The 20,890-nt window shown below is 37.7% G+C and overlaps 1 protein-coding gene across 17 annotated transcripts in view; it reads left to right on the forward strand.

Annotated features, from left to right (window-relative positions):
• The window catches only part of MCTP1 (multiple C2 and transmembrane domain containing 1), a 358,609-nt gene that overhangs the window by 40,161 nt on the left and 297,558 nt on the right, over window positions 1-20,890 (forward strand). The window contains exon 1 of one of the 17 annotated variants that reach the window (XM_046668200.1): window positions 1,672-1,693. The exons of the other annotated variants lie outside the window; for them this stretch is intronic. The gene's annotated coding sequence lies outside the window, so the exon portion shown is untranslated. Of the gene's footprint in view, window positions 1-1,671; window positions 1,694-20,890 lie in introns of those variants that run through there. 17 annotated transcript variants of the gene reach the window in all.

Here is a 20,890-nt window from a genome sequence, read left to right on the forward strand (position 1 = left end):
TTCTGATTTTTAAATACGTTAGTCTGTGCAGTGGCTACAATTCCACAGAGTGAAACTTTGACCCCACAAGGGCCTCTGTAGCTCACATGCAGTTCACTGATTGCTTCAGTGCATTCCTTTCCATGCATTCAGGGTGCAAAAATATTTTTTGAGAGCCTGTATGCCAGATAACTGTGGGGACACATTTAGCAGATAAAATTAACACAATGTATGCTAACAAGGAACTTTAATCACTCTTATGAACATCAAATCATAAGCTATTCCAAGTGACATTAGATAAAGTATAAGATGATACTCAGTATAATAGGTGAAGTTAATTTAGACTATGGGCTCAGGGAAGTCAACTCTGAGAAAGTGACTTTTAAGCTGAGACTAAAGATATGTAGAGTATTTAAAGAAAACATACATGAAATACCCAGCACAGTATTTGGCACAAAATGTATCCAGGAGATTGCGGTCCACTCTGTTTCCTAATCAGTGACCATCAAGCCAGGCAGGACTGTAGAGACCAGCTGGTGGGCTTCACGTGCTGCCTTCAGCTCTGGATTTGGCGAGTTATAAATAAGCCCCAGGTTAGTGTGTGCTCACCTGTCCCAGAGCCTTTCTGGTTAGCTTTCACTGAGCATGCTTTGTGTATGCATTTCTGCTGCAGTCTGCTTTGTTGAACATTTCTCTGCACAGGTGAGCACCCTTCCCTCTCTTACCCTCTATTCCAGTTTATTCAGCTCGGCTCTGATTCCCTGCTTCCATTCCTTGGGGGAGTTCCATCTCCTGGAGCACCAAGCCACAGAACCAAACATTGAACCAAAACATTGCCATCTGCCCCATAAGAGATGTCAGCCTGTTCCTGCTCCACCCCCTAAGCCACCTTAACCAGGCCACACCCCACCAATACAGCCCATAGTTAAGATCAGAGTAAGCTTTATCCGCCTGTTAGACTTTGGGTTCTTACTTCTGCGTTCACTCCTAAGGGGATGGGACAAATGCTGCATGAATTCACAAGCCTTAGCTCCAGCCTGCCTAGTCCTCTCTCCCACGGCCAGCCTGCCCTTGGTGACTCTGCCTGGAACATGGCCAAAGCCTTGTGGGTAATTGGTGAGGTCGCACAGTGTTGCCCCCTGGGCCAGAAGCAGTGCTTGGATGGGATCAGACCACACTGGGCTTCCCTGAGGAGAATGATATCATCATCCAGAGAGGGTTCAAAACGGATTGGGTTTGAATTAGTTGTCAGAGGATCTGAGTAATTATGAAGGAACCAGCGTTACTGTGGCTGCTGAGAGGTTTGGCGCTCCCTAAAGGTACTCCACAATCTGTACTGCAGGATTGGCGATTGGCGTCCCCCCTAACAGAGGAGAAGGGAACTAGAGGAGGCTGGAGCAGGCCTTGCTGTCAGCAGTCATCAAAGGGCTGCGGTGCTACAGGCAGCAGAAAGCAGGCACTTCTCTGGCAGCATTGCTCCAGCTCCTGTTCCCTCCTCAGGGTGAGAAGCAAAGCTGGGATTCAGAGTATCATGAGAGCCGAGCTGGCCCGTGACTACAGGCCCTAGGGATCCTTTCAGGGATGTGGTGTTGGCAGACGTGCAAGAAGAGAACTGAGGTGCCAATCAGAGAGTACTTTGACATGGATGTGAAAATGACAAACTCCGCCACAGTGAACAGGAAGACAGTTCTCTCTTCTCTTCGTGGTTTCTAAGGTTTGTGGTTTCACTTACAGGAGGGGATGGTCTTTTTGTTTTTTGTCTGAAGTACCCCCAGAATAGAGGAACCAGAAGGCAAGGAGCCTTTGCTGCTCCCGCATGAGCTTTGTATTTTCAAATACATACACAGATAAGCATATCAGATTCTGCCCTGGCAGGGGAGTCACCTGGCCTGTGTCATCAAAATGGAGCATGTTTCTAAATATGCCGTTCTGTTAAAAAAAAAAAAAAAAAAACCCCTATGTTTTCAAAGTTTGGGTTGGCTAAGGGAAGGTCCTTGTTAGCCTTTCCTTTATTATTTAATGTGATGAGTGTGGCTTCTCTCATGGAAGACCCCACAAAGCCAGTGAAAACTGTGATCTGCAGAGTTAGGAGTGCGTAAAAATGCTTATACCATGGAGACTTGACAACGATTTTATCGTCAGTTTCAGTTATATCCATTCCCAATCTCTGACCTCCAATGACAGGACAGGACTCTGCTGTTGCATGAATACCTCCGTCACACCCCCTCTGTTTCTGAGCAGTCACGGTGGGCGAGGAGAGAAATGGGACACATCTGAGAGAAAATAGGTGACTATACAAAAGACGAGCACATTTCTTTGGCTGTCAAAATTAGATTTGAAAATTAAGATTGAGAACATCTGTTTTAATTGTGTATGTAGCACAGACTGTTCTGTTGTTTCACAGTTTCTCTCAGAAAAAAAAAGTTACCTGCTAGTGTCTCGTGATCTTCTAAATCTAATTTGCTTTCAGCTATAAAATGCTACTATTGATATTAAATATTCTTATGTGCACATATCATGGAAAAGTTTTACAATTCCTTTTGCAGACCCTGTATTGTAAGATTGGGGAGGACAGACTAAATACAGTAAACATAAATTTCAAAACAGAAATGACTGCTGAAGTGTGTTAGCTCAGAGTTTAATTAGGCATAGAAGCTTTATTTTTTGACCCAGTTCTGAAAACCATAGTAATGCAAACTGGCACCAAGAGAGCTGCTGGGAAGAGCAAAGGAAATGGCAGTGAATTAAGTAGAAAACAGATCCTGGCCCATCAGGCAGCTGAAGGCTTGACATTCACCAAGTGTCCCCAGAGTGCTGGACACTATAGAAAATTAACCCATAAAACTACAAAGGCCTGTGCAACTGCCACCTGCCACTGAAGCTGTTGACATATAAAGCTGGACATTCTTGTTTTCCTGTTTTGGCTTTCTTTTGTTTTCATTTCCTTTTTAAAAATGATTGTTGCCAAATTCCTACATGTGGTGTTCCTTAGAATTAAATGTTTATTTTCCTCTTCTATCCACATACTTTCTGTCTCTCTCTTTCTCTCTTTGCTGTGAATTAAATCCATTTTCTCTCACTGGACATTTCTTTGGAGAAACCTTTCCAAGACATTGTCTCTGTCTTTGAGAAATTTACAGTCAAATGTGGCTCAGTTCATTTTCTGCTCTTAACCGAACATATTATTCCTTTTAGTTTAATTTGAATAGAATAATAATACATTTAATAGAATAGAATAATTGCCTCTATCAAGAAAGAAAGAATTTATTGAAGGAGAAAATTAATTTAATGCTTTATTTTTTAAATTGAGGCTAAGAAAAAGATTATTTAAATTTTATTCCAGCAAAATATATATTTTAAATATTTTTAAATATATGTAAATATATTTTATGTTAATAGTAAATATATCTTAATTTATTTTTGCATAAAAATTTTATTTTCAGCAAGTTATTAATTTTTATATGTTATTTTTAAGTTCTTTTGAACTTTTTATAGAGATAATCTATGATTAATGCCAATTTTATATTTTCCTTTCTAAATTATATATTTTTTATTTCATTTTCATTTTTACTGCTATGGTCAGGACCTCTAGTAAAATGTTGAACTGAAGTGATGATAGTGGGTTTCCTGTCTTTGTCTCAATCACGAAAGGAAAGCTTATCATGTTTTATCACAAAGTACAATGATATTTGTTAATTACTTTTATTAGATTAGGAGAATTCTCTTCTGTTGCTGGCTTGCTAGGATTTTTAAAAAATTAATTGTCATTAAATTTTATAAGATGGTTTTCCCATATCTTTTGAGAAGATCATATGAATATTGCCTTTAATTTACTAATTGGTGGATTGATTTTCTAATGGTAACCCACCTTTGAATTCATGCAATATACCCATATTGATCATATTGTTTTATCTTTCATATACATTGCTGGATTTAGTTTGCTAATTTTTTTTGAAGTTTTGCGTATATATTTATGAGTGAAATTGGCCAAGAGTTTTTCCTTTCTTGTAATCCTTTTATCAAATTTTGGTATTAAGGTATTGGCCTCAAATAAAGAATTGGTAATTTTTTTATACTCTGGAATAATTTGTATAACAATGAAATGATTTCTTAGATATAGGAAGATTTTAGCTATCAATTACATTTCCTAAATAATTGTTAGCAATGTTCAAGTTTTCTACTTCTTCTTGAATTAGTTTTTCTTTCTTTTTTTATTGAGGTATAATTAACATATTACATTAGTTTCAGGCATACAACATAATGATTTGATATGTATTTATATTGCAAAATGATCACCACGATAAATCTATTTAAAGTTCATCATCATCCACAGTTACAAAGTTTTTTTTCTTGTGATGAGAACCTTTAAAATTTACTCTCTTAGCAACTTTCAAATATGTGATACAGTATTACTAACTATAGTCACCATGCCGTATATTATATCTCCATGCTTTTTTAGTTTTGTACCTGGCAGTTTGTATCTTTTGACTTCCTCACCCATTTCACCCACCCCTGGACCCCCACTCTGGCAACCACTAATCTGTTCTCTGTATCTATGCACTTGCTTTTTGTTTGTTTGTTGTTTCTTTTTAGATTCCACATATAAGTGAGATCATATGGTATTTGTCTTTCTCTCTCTCTAACTTATTTCACTTAGCATAATGCCCTCAAGGTCCATCCTTGTTGTTGCAAATGACGAGACTTTGTTCTTTTTTATGGCTGAATAATATTCATTGTATACATATAACACATTTTCTCTATCCATTCATCCATGAACGGACACTTAAGGTTGTTTCCATATCTTGGCTATTGTAAATAATACAGCAGTGAACATGGGGTGAATGTATATTTTTTAGTTAGGGCTTTCATTTTCTTCAGATAAATACCCAGAAGTGGAATTGTTGCATCACATAGCAGTTCTATTTTTAATTTTTTGAGGAACCTGCTTACTGTTTTCCATAGTAGCTGCAACAATTTACTTTCCCACCAATACTGCACAAGGGTTCCGTTTTCTCCACATCTTCCCCAACACTTGTTATTTCTTGTCTTTTTGATAACAGCCATTCTAACAGGTGTGAGGTGATATCTCCTTGTGGTTTTGATTTGCATTTCCTGATGATTAGTGATGTTGAGAATCTTTTCATGTACCTGTTCACCATCTGTATGTCTTCTTTGGAAAAATGTCTATTCAGATCTTCTGCCCATTTTTTAATCAGCTTGTTTATTTTTTTCTCTTGTGCTTTTTGCACTTTGAGTTGTGTGAGTTCTTTACACATTTTGGATATTAACTCCTTGTCAGATAAATGATTTGCAAATATTTTTTCCCTTTCAGTAGGTTACCTTTTCATTTTGTTGATAGTTTCCTTTGCTATAAATTGGATTAGTTTTAATTGATAATATTTTCAGATATTAGTCCACTTTACATAAACGTCAAATGAATTGGCAAAATTTATTTACCCTCTTATTTTGCAGGATTTCTGAAGCACTAAAGATTTTGGGCAGAAAAATGCACTATATTCTATTCAGAGATCTTATGAAAGAGGGATTGGATCAGGATTGAAAAAATAGAACTTTTCATTGGTCGGCTATTTAAATGACAGTTGTCAAAATCTTTTTTGAAATGGTCATACTCAGCTTCATCAACATCTCAATCATCAGTAAAATTATTGAATCTTCTGCTCAACCCTGTTAACACTGTAAAATTTCATCTTCTTTGAAGATGGTTGCCTGTTGGTTTAGTAAATGTCCAGTCACATGTTAAAGGAAAGTTCCATGAATAGTTCTATATTCCATTCTTACATGTCATACTAGTGCACCTATGGACCACGGTATATAGCTCTACCTTAGAGTTTTTCTGAGTAGAGCTCATAGAACCCCTGGTGGGCCTCGAACATTCTTCTCGTGGGCTGAGAATTCATCCAAAGTACCAGATATTTGTTTTTGTTTTTAAAGTCAAATGACATTCATTTTTATGTGCACATATGGGATGTTTACTAGTGACCTACTAAGTGAGATATTAAGAGAATATTAAAATTTGGTATTTGTATATAAAATTAGCATGTTACTATGTTACCAGCTTCTGAGGATACAAAATCAGTGGAATCCTAAGAAGTCCAGCTGTCACACCACAGCTAGCAGTATTGTGTAGCTCCTGTTGTGTACGTACACAAAGAGTCAGAGTCTCCACAAATTTCTGGCTTGAATATTAGTGTATCATTAGTGTTGTTTTTAATTGATTGTGTTTGTCAGTTACACCTATTCTTGTATAAATTGCTGTCAGTTTTGCTTCACTATCAATTCATTTGTAGTGGGTTATCTGGTTAACCCTGTAGTATGTAGAGTGCATGTATATGTAAATAGTTTTTGGGAACCTATAATTTTCTAACAATTAGACTTTAAGACACATGTTGAAGTTTGAAGATGAGCTATTCACACATTTAGTGCTAAAGCAGATGTTTACACAATTTGATCTGCCGTGATGTTTTATTGTTATCACAGTCTTCCTTGCATCTCCATCTCCCTGTCTCCCACTGGAAAATGGGAATAGGTGGGGTAGGTTGGCTGTGGAGTTATTTGCCTTGTTATAATTGGACTGAGATAACACCTTTTTGTGGATTACCCTTTAGAGGATGCTATAGGTAAAAGTTCTATGATAAAAAATGAAGTGGTCCCACAACTAGAAGGACCCACAACTAAAAATAGACAACTATACCCGAGGGGCTTTGGGAGAAAAAAGGAAAAAAAAAATGAAGTGGTCATGACTGAACATCCTGCACTGAAAATTCTTTTTGATCTTCTTTTTAAAAGTACATATTAAGTGAATGTTTCCTTGTGTCCTAGCTACAAAAGTGAGGCTTCATCGGGAATTAAATCCTGTACTAATGAATAATTTTTTGATTCTGGCAGAGAAGGTGGGAGTCCTGCAGTTTAGACTTTCTTTAAAAGAATGATCGGCTGCATCAGCACCACTGATGGGTTTACTGTTATAGAAACAGATTTCACAGGAGAGAGAGAGTCTAATGAAGGAGAAATATAAATGGAAATGAAAATTAAAAAATCCCTGAGCTCTGATATTTGAGAGTGGGAGGCCCAGCTTTCCCAGCGCAGTCATATTCCATCGGATCACCCATACACACATCTTCTTTCTTCATCGGTAGGAGAGTTCATTTGTCTTCGGATATTGGGGAAATTTGTTCTGAAAATTATGCAAGGAAAATTCTTTTTCAAGATCAATTCCTGGACCCAGAAATAATAAGAAAACATTATCCTGACAATCATCATCATTTACAGTGTACATTGGAATTATTTCTGTATGCCTATTTGAGTGTGGGTGGATTTTTCTGGCTTCAGGAGAATTTGTAACTACCGAAAATAAATAATGCAGGTGCCAGAAGGTTCTGTACGGACTGTTCAGTTCCTTCGACCCACCTTTTGCTGAGGGGACTCCTGGATGGGTTCAAAATACCAGCCTCTTAATCTTGTTCCTGCTGCTTGCCTGATTTTCACATATATAAAGGAAGCTGAATCTGAGCATGGGGAAGAAACTGTAAAGCTCTTTTTCTTGTAGCTTCAACTGGACTGCACACTGCTCTGAGCCTAAAGATAGAGCTGCTAGCAAACCAAGAGTTGACTACCAATCAAAAATTGAAAGTCAGAATAAAGTTTAGACCCAATTAAGCCCCAATACATCAAGGCACTAACTGTAATAGGTTTTCCCAGCATCTAGTTCTTTTTTCTTTGCCAAAATACATATTCTTCAGTAAAAAACGTAAGGCCACATATGGATTCTCCAAAATCATGCTTGAGTGAAGTTTTAATTCTATCAACACATCAGAGCTGAAAACATCAGTTATTGCAAAGAATTAAATAATGCTGAGTCAATGCTGTGACCAAACCCCGTTCATTGATCAAAGTAGGGGAAATGGTCATTCTTGAATCCACATCTTGTGTCTATTGATTGCTTTGCTTCTCATTTTTAAGTTTGAAGTTGCTAACTAACTACCATCTGGGGTGAGTAACAAAACCTCTTCGAACCTCAAGTTCTTCCTTAGAAAACAGGGTCAGTATAGCGAGCAAGTACAGTCAGCCTGTGGTCGAAGCCCAGCTCCACTGCTCCTCACTTGCAGCCGCTTCATCTGAGGCACATTGGCCTCTTTGTAACTCAGTGTCCTCATGCGTCAAACGACGATCACCGTAAAACTGCCTCCTGGTGCTGTCATGAGTTTCAAATGAGACCGCGAATGCCAAGCACTTAACACAGTGCCTTCCACAAAGAAAGCACTTGATACACGTTAGTTATTAAAGACAAACTTGAAGGGGAACTGAGAAAATTGATATGGAAGTGCATCAGACATGCATTGGAAGCAGAAAGGCCATGTATAAAGACAGACCGAGGGAATCTTTTCCTTATGTGACTTTGAAAAGCTTCCTCCATTTTTAAGAATCCTCTTTTCAACTATTATGTTTTTCCACTGATTTATCTCTTCCGTCAATAGTTATTCTCCTTTTGTATTCATTCAGCCCAAGCTTTTTTTATCTTCTCTTTTTCTGCATTTGGCACAAAAGAGAAAAATAAAGATGTCAGAGAGTCAATGTGGCTATATCCACATCAACCCATCTGCCTGACCAGTATGGCCCCATCATGGCTGAATGGAGTTGCCAAATGATAAGAAGGGCTAACAAAGGCCTAGTGACCTTTTTCTGGGGATTGAGAGTGCAGGAACAGGCATAGGTTGGAGGGTAGCTTCTGCTTTAAATTCTGTTTTAATATTTCACCTGGAATTCTGCATAGAACAAAGTCAGTTTGGATAGACCCATAATCTACCAATAGAAGGCAATGATTTTTTATTTCAAAAAGGAAAAAGACTTGTATCAGTCTTGATTTTTTTAATCTCCAAGCTTTGATATACCTACAGATGTGGCAATTTATGTTTTTGCTTTTTCAGCCTTCTCGAGTTTAGGAGTAAACTATGCTCTGCAAGTTTGTTTATTAGAAGCTGGGGTGCACTTTCCAACAGAAATAATTTTATAAATAATGACCAACTTGCTAGAGAAGGCCGCAAGTCTGTTTAACCCAGCTGTTATTAAAAGTATGCTGGTGAGGATCTAACAGCTCCATGGAAGGTGGTCACTAGGGATGCCAGAGATGCACTAACACAGGGATGGGTTCTTCCTTCTTCACTTCCCTTTGGTAGCAGGCAGATTAGGCAACCCCGCAGCTTCAGGGGCCTGGAGTAGATGTTCCACAGCGACAAAGATGAGAGAGGGGAGAGGAGTGTGGCTCATGGCTCTAGAGACTGGGGTGCTAAGGAGAATGGGGAGCTGGAGGGCTGGTTAATTGAATAGCCAGGGGTAGGACCTGTGGCCTGCTAAACACACTTATTTTCACACTAACCCCTTGAATGTCTCTTTTCTGTCCCACTCAAGATTCTAGGGTTAAGCTACCTACTTCTTTTTCCACTGCCCTCAATTTGTTGCTTCTGACTAGGTTTCCCTTCATCTTGGCTTCACAGCAAAGAAGAGTCTCTCAATTTCCCTTCTCTCTTGCCTTTTGAGAAAGTAGGAGGAGTTTTATTCCAAATGATAAAAGAAAGCTGACTAGAAATAAATTGTCCTTATGCTTACTCTTCTCTCACCTCATCCCATGACTGCTCTCACCGCCATGCACATCTGCTCTTTCTCCCCTCTCCTCTCCTGTCCTCTCTTCTCCTCTTCTTTTCACTTTGATCTGTTGAAGAGAAGGTTCTGATAATAAAACTTGGGTGCAAAATGGACTCAACTGAGATTTCTGAAATATTTCAGAGAATAATTTAAACTCAACACTTACATGCATATGCTTGTCACCAGAACGGCTGGAGCTTCTGAGCCCCTGGGTCCCAGTGAAGAGAGTAGTCCTGGACGCAATGGTTTAGGATGGGAGTTGAAGACATTGTTGAGTGGACCAGCACTGGGGTCAAGGAACCACAGACTTTTTAAGAAGAGAGCATCACAGAAACTCTAAAGCATATTGCTCCCCATGTCCTCTGAAGACCCTATTTGCAGTCAACCCTTGGGTGAGATAAAAAGAGGAATAAATTGTCCGGAGTGGCAGGGAGCTCTGCAATAATAAGAGGCGTAAGAAGAGAAGGGAAAATTCCCACAATTTTCCCTACATGGAAATCTTTTATCCCTGCCCTTCCATTTATTTTTATTTAAATCTATGTTGGAGGTGCATATTTTAAGTTTATGTAGGGCTTAATAGTTTCCAAAGTACCTTCCCATACAGTATTACATTTGAACCTCATAATTGTTGAATGCAGGCAAGGGAGATCTTAGAAACCCTCTTTGATTGAATTTTTTAAAAAAAAGGGTCCAGGGGCCAGCTGGGTGGTACAGCAGGGTTCGCTGGTTCAGATCCTGGGTGTGGACATGGCACTGCTTGGCAAGCCATGCTGTGGTAGGCATTCCACATATAAAGTAGGGGAAGGCATCATGTTAGCTCAGGGCCAGTCTTCCTCAGCAAAAAGAGGAGGATTGGCAGCAGATGTTAGCTCAGAGCTACTTTTCCTCAAAAAAAAAGGGGGGTCCAGAAAGATTGAGTTGCCAAACGTCATACATAGAGTGCATGGTACAGACGGAGGCCTGGAATTCAATTATTCACTCAGTGTTTTTTCTTCACATTAGAATTCTTCCTCGTAGTACTGGTCTTGACTGATGGGATTAGCAAAAATACAGGAATATGAAAATACAGTAAGTTTAAATGTTTTATGTTTCATGAAAATCTTTAAAAGTAAAATCTGAACTATGCAACAATTTAGACTAAAAGAAGAATGCATTTTCCTTCAATATTTCTGCTTTAACATTGTAATGTTACATTGCATTCTATTTTTTTCTAAGAATCAACCATAAATAATGAGTGTATTTGAATTATTTGGGAACGCCTTAATAGAATAAGAGGAAATTGCTGAAGCCTCAGCTAATTTATTCTATTACAATATGAATAGCAAACTTAAGGCTGTAAAAATTGCCGGGTTGAAAATTATTTCAATCTGAACAGTGATTTATCTTGAGGAGACTGTTGTTTTCCTGTAATTTAATTAAAACAAACCCAGTTAATAGAAAGGAAGTTACTCTTTTATTATAAACAAACCTCTAGGCGTTGGAATAAGTCCTGTGGAATGGAGATGAAGAACAAATGTTATTCAGAGGATGATTATCTGGGTTTGATTATCTCTGTCCTTGCTTCCCATTCTTCTGTTTTGAGATTTTGTTGCTCCTTGGGGATCCACCAGAGGTTGAAAAGGAAAAAAACCACTATGAAATATATAGAGCTCAGAGAGCTTAACTTGTCACTGCATTGACTGCTCTCAAGAAAAGTTGGGGGGCGGAGAGGGGGCCCCAAGAGCCAACTAAAGCTATATATCAAGATGGAGTTTGGAAGTATTTATAATTTGGGACTATTCCTCTTCCAAATTATTAAGACTTTTGGGAGCTATTTTCTAAACAAAACAGAGTTATTATCTTCTGAAAAACAATCTCAATTATTTAAATATGCATTTTTAATCATTTTTGTTAGTTGTATAAATTTCTGTTGAATGCCTGTCTTATTTCTAAGTGGCTTGTGTGGCCTATAATCTGATAGTCAAATTTTTTAGTAAATTATATCTAATACAGTAAGAATTGCTAATACTAATTCGTAACAACTAAATTATTGTTACTGACCTTTATGCTTTCAAATGATTCATTTCCTCATTGCATTTCATTGCAGAGCAAATAAGTTTTCAAAAAGAAAATAATTTTTTATCAAAATAATTTTTACTGACCAGTTGAACATTTTAAAATTCAATCATACCTGTGACATAATTGTAACTTGTGTAATAGTTTATTTTCTTCTTCTTTTTTAAGACTTTTTAAAAGTACAGAATGTATAAAGAATAATAAGCATCTATGTTTCAATTCTTCATAATTAATAAATGTTAATATTTTGTGGTATTTGCTTCCAGTCTTGTTTTCTCCCAAGAAAGAAAAATATTATAGATAAAATTAGAGACTCTTTGTGGCCATAAATCTGGTATGAATTAATCCTTGATAATTCATTTAAGTGGGAAAATCATTATATCTATTTTTAACATTTTAAAATGTCATTCTGATAGCACACATTTTGCCTAGATTATATACTTGCAAATCTTAGGTAAGAAACCCATGAAATATAACTAGAGAATCACTGATAGTTTAACTACCATGATCTGATTTTCCCTGTTGCCTTTTTAAAAAATATGTTTCTGCCCACACTGTCTGTAAAGTTTCATATTAGCAAGATATGCCTGCAATGAGAGAATTTTGAAGGATGCCTTAATGAGATTTTAAGTATGAGCATTCTTCAAGTGGGTGTATTAAGAGCTAATAATTCCCTTTAGCTAGAACATTAAATATGTGGAAAATCAAGCCAACAAAGAAATCATTATATTCACAATTCATTTAATAGTACAAGTCATGTATAATTTACTTCTACTCTTTTCTTGGGTAACACTGACTTTTATACTTTTAATTGTTGGCAAATATATACTATGAATTACATAGTATTCATAATATGTAGACAAGTGTGCACATACACATCTATTACCATTTTTATCTCATACAATTTATATTGTATTAAAAGTTGGATAACATACTAACCTTAAGTCAAATCAAAATATTAATGTTTATTATAATGATTATAATAGCTATTGCTTATAAACCAGGCACTGTCCCCGTTTCTTCTCATACCTTGCTTCTAATTATCTCCAAAACCCTGCCCAGTAGATATTATTGATCCTACTTTACAGGTGAGGAAACTGAGCCCTGGGGTTTTTAAGTAACTTATCCAAGGTTATACAACTACTGTGTGGCAGAGATAAGATTTAAACCTACATCTGTCAGACTCCAGAACCAGTGCCTTTTCCATCACACTACATCTTAGGAATGAGCAAAAAGCCTTGAGTGACTAATACCGCCTGGGAAGCACCTTTAGTCCAATTGTCTGGGCTCAAGGGCCAACTTACTGGTTATGTGAACTTGGCCACGTTGCTTAACCTCTCCTTTTCTCAGTCTCTTTATAGAGTTGTTTATAAAGACTAAATCAGTCAATATTTGTAAAATGCTTAGAAAAGCACCCAGCACATAGTAAACATTCAATCAATGCTAACTGTTATTACTACTATCAACTATTTCCCTTGATCTTGAATACTCCCAGAGTTGTCAAAAATGTTTTAGTCTGTTGAATGTGCAAATGAATAAATAAATGCCTAAATATATGCTGTAGAAAATAAGCATTGCTAATCATCTTCATTAGCCCAGAGTAAGAACTAAAAAAAAAAATGGGAGGCTCCAGTAAATAGAGATATCCCCAAAATAAGAAACACCCCATTGGAAAACTTAGTTTTTGAAACCAACGGAAAAGAATCCCGCTAAGCACCCATGGATTGCTTTATCAGTAGTGAATGACTCATTAAGATGCACCAAAAGAAATAAATATTGTAGCTCCAGAGTGTATATCAAATAGATGGCAGTAAAAGTACACTGTAGATTTATGTTTTTCACTTGTATCTGTCAGCTCTCTGAGGGTCTATGTCTCTTCTTGTTTGTTCCCATTAATAACCAGTAATTATCTTCTATACAGTGGGAATATGATAGTCATGACTGTGGGGGAGGGGAGCTTCCACTCTGATAAAGCACGTTACATCACAAATCAGTCTGATCCAGAAGTCGTTCTGTAAGTGGGGAGGGGTAAACACTGGGGGGTCCACTGTGGGTGTCAGAATCTTGATTACATCTGTCAAGTGGGTGATACTCAGTCCTCAGAGATCTAAGTAAAAACTAGAGGGGTTTTTGTTCTGTCCATTTTTATATCTTCTGCAGGATCTAATACTGTGTCCTGCACAGAATAGATAATGATTGCTAAATTTAATCATGATTTATTCTTTAAAAAATCCCAAGAAGATAATCTTCCTGATTACTATTTTCTGTTTAAAACAATTTTATTTAATTTTATGGTTATGAGGTATTGAGATTGGCCTCTCGGGACATGGAAACCTGGATTCGCTAAAGCTAACTGGGTGATCTTGGACAGGCCCCTGCAGCTGTGGGAGACTCACTGTTCTCATCTCTTCGATCCTATCATGCCTTATTTCACGGGTGTGTTGGAGCAGAAGAAGATCACTTTAAGCTTTAAATATTCAAAATTCCTAAAAGCAAAATAAAATAAAAACACAGTGTTTCCTGAACTCATAGATTGCAATGGTCCAAATCACCCGGGCTGACTCAGCAGGTCCGTGTGGAGCCTGGGGCTCTACTCTACCAAATGCAGCAGATAATTCTTATGATAGGGGAAGTCTGAAATATTTAATCCTGGATATAGAAGACAATTGATTTTTATTCACTGCCTAATATCCTTTTTATCCTTAAGTTCAATATTATTATGACATAATATATTCCATCTATCTTCCCTTCAAGGTTCTGCTTTTCAGCTTCAAACATTTTGTGAATGGTTGAGTATCTCCTTGAATTCTCCTTCTGTCTTTTGAGTTGTGGAGGTCACACTTGGGCATGACATCAATCAGAAAGGGTTGTGTTGCAATCTGTGAATCAAAGTCCATCACCCTCTGCCTGGCACCTAGTAGGTACTCAGTAAATGTGCTCTTCTTCTTTTGTGTTTCTTTTTTGTTTCCCTTTAGTTTCTCTGCTCCTCCTTTTCTTTCTGACACAAAGAGGTTGGAGCCTGCCTCTCAAAATATGATCTGTCAACATCCTGGGAGCTCAGGCCTCACCCAGACCACGGGGTCCCAGGCTGCATTTTGACTAGATCACCAGGTGGTTCCTGTGCACATTAAGATTGAGAAGCAGGAATGAGAGGCTGTGGTTGGCAGTGCTCACACCCCACACTGCTACCCCAGAAGAACCCTGGAGCTCCTGACCTTGGATCAGTCAGAGTTTTATACTCATATGCGAACAGCACGTTCATAAGCACAATAATACCTTGAATTGACGTCTACTTTGGAGTGTGTGATTTATAGAGACTGAGCAGCTTGTCACCCTGATTAAAGGGGCGTGGAGACGTGCTTATTTAAGCCAATGAACAGAGCTATGCTTCATATACTCTTGTTACTATCTGGAAATAATTCTGTCACTTCTTTGGTCTGCACTTCTCCAAAGGATTGTTTCATTTCCGTGATTTACATATGAAAATATGGAACATTCACAAATATATTGTTTGTGCCTAAAGATAGATCATTGTTTTTTAAATAATAGAATTATTTTCACATTGTAAGTATTTCTTTGTCACATTTTACTTACTGTAGTAACTTGCTGAGGTAAAGAAAGCTATAAAATGCTTGCCCTGTTGAGATACGAGTTTCTTTTCATTTAAATCTTGCTTGGCCAGAATTGAGTGAAAACCCCAGGATTTTCTCCTAGTACTAAAACTTGGGTTCAACTGGACAGCCAGCTCGGTCTTCTTTTATAAAACAAGCTTAATGAAATTTTCTATGTTTAGAAACCACACATTAAACCGCACATTAAAACTCCTATAGCCCAGAATCATAAATTTAACCTGGGTCCCTAAGCAAACATGTCAAATGGTGCTTCCTTTGTTCATTATTCATTTGATACCTGCATACTACCTCCCACCAGAGCCACAGTCCTTGCATCTGGGTCCCTCCTACCCCTACTAGAAGCTGTGAACTCTTAGAAGGGCTTAGGATGGCGACTTTACCTCTGAAGATGGTAGTTGTTTGATTGGGGATTGGAAAACAAGAATCCAATTTGCAAAAATGCAGAAAAGAGTGGCAAGAGAATGTTTGGAGTTTTAGCCAATCACCAGAACGCTGAAAATCCTTTCAAATGTCAAATTCTAATATGCATAGAAATCTCTCTGGGAAAACTCCTGGGTCCCATCCCCAAAGAGTCTGAGTGATTCAGTAGCTCTAAGGTGGAACCCAGGACATTGCTATGGTAACAAGTGGATGAATGTTTACTGGACCACATTTTGAGAAATGCCTGTTTAAAATATTTGGAATTAATCTAACTCAGTATTAAGGCTTACCCAGAAAGTGCTGGATCTACTTCAAAACTTCATAGGACTGGCTTAGAAAATAATCTACTTACTTTCCCAAAATCTCAGATAAAATTTGCTCAATGTTACACATAAATGCATTGCTCTTAGGTCACTCTCTTGCAGTTAGTTTCTTTATCTTTCAATATGTACTTTTTTGATAATATGTAGAGATATAATATTTCTCAAATATTTTGTCATATTTCTACTTAAAATATAATGATCCACTTGGTCAGGAATAGGAGATGGCTGAGACCAAGAGCTCATAGACCAACCTTCATAGACAGGACAAAAGGCTGGAGAGGTCACACTTCTGAACACCTAGGGCAGAAGTCCTGATGATGAAAGGAATGCCAGCAGGAAGGTCCTGACCTAGGCAACAAGTGATCATCTCAGCAGATAGATAGCATCACTGTCACAGGATTGGGTGACCACTGGGGATCCACCCTGGGTATTTGGATTGCTGAGCTGATCTGTACTTTCTTAGTGACTGGGGATTCTGTAGGACCTCAGACTTCGAGGATCTGGAGTACTGGGTATGTGCAGAGCCTCAGGCCTGGGATGGAATTGGATAAGATGGGTACAAAGCCTGCTTTGGCCAAAGCAATTAGCCCAGATCCCAATTCCTGTGACCAGAATAAAAATTTAAAAAAAAAGACAATAGAGTGCTAGTTGGTGCCTGTATTAGTTTCCTAGGGCTGCTCGAACAATGTACCGCGAACTGAGTGGCTTAAACAATAGAAATTTGTTCTCACCGTTTGGAGGCTGGAAGTCTGAGATCATGCTCCTTCTGAACACACTAGGCCTCTCTCCGAGATTCTGGTAGTTCCTTGACTGTGGCAGCGTAATTTCGATCTTCACATGGCATTCTCCCACTGTGTGTGTGTCTCTCTCTGTCCAAACTTTTCCTTTTTTAATAAGGACATCAGTCATATTGGATTAGGGTCCTTGCCTACTCCAAGAAATGCAATTGCCAGATAAAAATACAGGAATCCCATTTAAATTAGAATCTCAGATAAACAACAAATGTCTTTTTTGGTAATAGTATTTCCCAAATATTGTACAGAAAATGCTTGCACTAAAATATTATGTATCTATCTGAAAGTATTTATTTATCTGAAGTTCCAACATAGCTGGGCATCCTATACATTTTTTTCTATATCTGGCACCTACCTTGACATCATATTTCGTACGTCTTCTTCAGCTGTAAAAGAAGAATTTAACCCTAGTGCTGTGGAGTATGTCTGTTAGATGTTTCTTTGATGGCATGAGGACTGCCGCATCATCTAGGTGGTTGCCTAATCGCATCTGTAGGGTGAGGGGTGGGGGTCCCCTGGGTGCCTGCCAGAATTCTGTCTCTCTGAGGGCCTAAAGAGGTACCAATGAAGATCTTTTTCAAATGTGTACTTTGAACTTGAGTATTCTTTTTTAATACTATATTTAATTGGATTTTGGTCTATGAGATGTAAGAGAGAAGATAGAGTGATAAGGGAGGTTTTTTAACCTGGCAGCCATGGCTAAGCTACTTTGTCTATTTTCATGTGGGATAAGATGAAGGAAGGTTTATTCTTTTTCGTTCTTTAGTTCTACCTAGTCCTAGCATGACAACTGATTTGATGAACTTGAAAATAGCATCTTTCTACATTGTGATAAAGGTCATCATCATTAGATAATTATTAGTGAGTTGTTGAAAACTAGACAGAGGGTTGACAAGTGAAATAATAATTTCCTTTTGCCAGGGGACTATTTAAATATAGAACGGATGGCCACTTCCTAGGTGTCAAGTCCTTTCATAACTACTGTCCTGCATTTTAGTCTGTTTAATTTTTGTGCCTCTGGATGCAATTTATCCTTCTTTCTCTTTCTCATTTGATATTAGTTCATTTACTTAAACTATTTTGGAATAATTTTTTAGCCTTTATGGTATTCCAAGTTTTGATTTGTTCATCTGAGTTCTCTGCTTCAACGAACTTTGCTCCTATTAATTGACGGTAATTCAAACCTCAAAAGAGTTTTGGCACCCGACTGTGAGGTTGTTTTCCTTGAATGAGAGTGTTGTTTCTTAGGAAGCAAATGTTATGAAACTTAATGGGAAGTGCTAAACCCAGAAGTGGTGTGCTGTCATTTTTTTGTTTTGCTGAGAGATGAGCTAATGTTTGGACTCAGCATTGTGAACTCACACTTGAGTTTGGTGAGGAAAGTAAGACTCTGGGGATTCAGATGCATCATTCTTTAATTAAAGATGATGCTGTTAAAGAAATTAGAGGCATGAGAGCAAAACAGCTAATGCCAAAACTTGGGAAGCTTTTCCACTGAAGCCCTTTAGAATTCCCTATGTCCCAATACACACAAAGATTTTCCATTAGTGCAGCTTCCTCACTTTGCAGATCCCTTTCCAAGGACTAGAATCAAGTTCTTTGGAAGCACCACCCATCAAGAGCTCTTTGCTATCAAATTTGACTTCCTCTTTCTCTTTCTGCAAGGAGGAAGATGGCAGCATCGATCGTTTGTCACTCTCTTCCTCCCTTCAAATCTCCTGCCCTTTGCTGTTCATGAATCAAACTGCAGAAATGTATTAGTTATTGTAATTTGTTATAATGAATACTCTTCTCAACTGAGGAGACTCTGGATTGGGCCCCCCAGGCGTTCAGTGAGCAGTCACAGAATGCCCATGTGCTTCAAGTCTTCAGACCAGCAATTCTGGGACTTGGGCATCTTCTCCCTAAGTATTTCTTTGGTCTCACCTTAGTTGCTTAGTAAGTGGGAAATTAATATATGTTTTGGACAATGGTGAACTCTTATTTCTGACAATGATTTATCTATTTTAGTAGCTTCTCATCTCCCTCAGGGGAGATAAGTGACGTTTTGTCTAGATTCTGTAACAACATTTATCATGGTTATTTAGAATTCTCAGTATGACAACGGTGGGCATAAATTCTTTATGAAATTAATCCCAGTGACAAAAATTTGTCATTATAATGATCTGTGTCTTTTCTTCCATGGGGTGGAAATTCTAGTAAATATTAAGTCAGTCAGAATAGTATTTTTCTTGTAAAAAATTTCATATAACCCATATGTTAGGCTTTTTCTTTGCCATCTTTAGTTTATTGCAGCAATTACAACTAATGGCAGACAAAGATTAAAAGTACTGTAATAAATTACTTACACTCTGGCTCCTAAATAATCTATTTTTTTAAAAAGCAACAAATTCTGTTCCTTTATCTGATGTGTTGGAAAGAGAGGAAAGCAATTATGCTGCAGTTAAGTTAGTTGGTTTGTGTTATTCAAGTACAAGTATGATGAGCTCCCTATACTTAATTTATTTTAAATACAGTCATTATCAGAAAGCTTACTTTGAATATATTCTCTGATTTAGTAACTTCTCTGTTTAATATCTCATTACATTATGTGCAGCACCAAGTTCATCAGTTCCCTAGTGAATGTGAACTGTGTCTTAATCCATGTTTGTGTATCCATTCCCTAATGGATGGATGGATGGATGAATAGATGGGAAAAAGGGGAAGAGAGGGTAGGTAGGCTGTTTGGTACTCAGAGTTCATATTCCTCAGAAATCATGTTATGAATACTTGACTCAGTGTCAAACTACTAAAATGCCACCATTTTTAACTTTATAGGAATTACACAGTGTTTTCCTAGAAGGATAGGAGGACATCATGGTGATGGCCTTTTATTTTCTTTATCCTTTGAAACTTACATTAAATTATTATTGAGTCGAAAAGGACTATTAGTTTTTATTAAAAAGACAATATTACTGAAGTTCCTCATTTTTATTAATGCATTGATATAATATTTCAGTTGTGGTCAGCCAGTCATGACACACCATATGCTACCAGTTAGGAGCTTAGGGAACCAAAACCTCCCCCAGAACTTGACTTTCAAAGGATAAATTGTCCATGCCAAGGAGAAATATTCAACCAGGGACCAGTGTGAGTGTGTGCTACGATGTCCATGTAGCACCCCACGGACCATTTAACCAGGGTTATATGAAGCACCTACAGGAACAGATGTCACAGAGGCCATGGTGGTACAGGCTCAGGGGTCACTTTGCAGCCACATTAGACATCTTTTCTGAAGAAGGAAAATATCTCTCTCATTGGTTCCATTTCATGATGACTTTTAAAATTCCATTCACTTTACACAGTTAATACAAAAGTTAAAATGTTGAAGAGGCCTCCAACAAAAGGGATATGATGCACAAGTTAATCTCTGCCCTCAACAAGCAAATCCTGAGTTCTTGGCGAGGAGAACTTTATGCAACCCGTGCCACCCATACAACTGCAAAGACAACATCATGGTAGCCTGGTTTCTAGCTGGTTCTTAACTGTTTTTAAAGGCTTTGGAAATCCAATCAATCTTTGGAACTGCAAACAAACAAAGCACTGTGTAAATTAAGCCACAGCAAGAGTATTAACTGAAACTCTTTGTATTTTGAATTCTCATAACCCAAGCATATCTCAGGGTGGGACTGTGTTCATGTTCTAGATGATCTACAGAGTGAGATGGAGACTAGTACACAGGAAAAACAGATGGTTGCAAGGACATCATCTACTTCCACACAGTTTCTGTAAACTCAGGTTCATTCTCAGGCCTAGTTCTGATACAGGAACCATAATACTATTTAAGGTTATAGGTATCTTCTCTATTCCCTTTTTAAATATTTATTGAGTGCCCACCATGTCACACTCTGTTTTAGATACCTACTGGAGTGAAGCAAATAGTTAAAAATTACTGTTCTCAAAGAGCTTACCTTGCAACAGGAATGCCGTTTGAAATACTGCATTAGTGTCAAATATTAAACATGAATATAGTCTTTCATGATCTTCA

This window comes from Equus quagga, chromosome 7, assembly GCF_021613505.1.
Source record: "Equus quagga isolate Etosha38 chromosome 7, UCLA_HA_Equagga_1.0, whole genome shotgun sequence".
Taxonomy (NCBI): domain Eukaryota; kingdom Metazoa; phylum Chordata; class Mammalia; order Perissodactyla; family Equidae; genus Equus; species Equus quagga.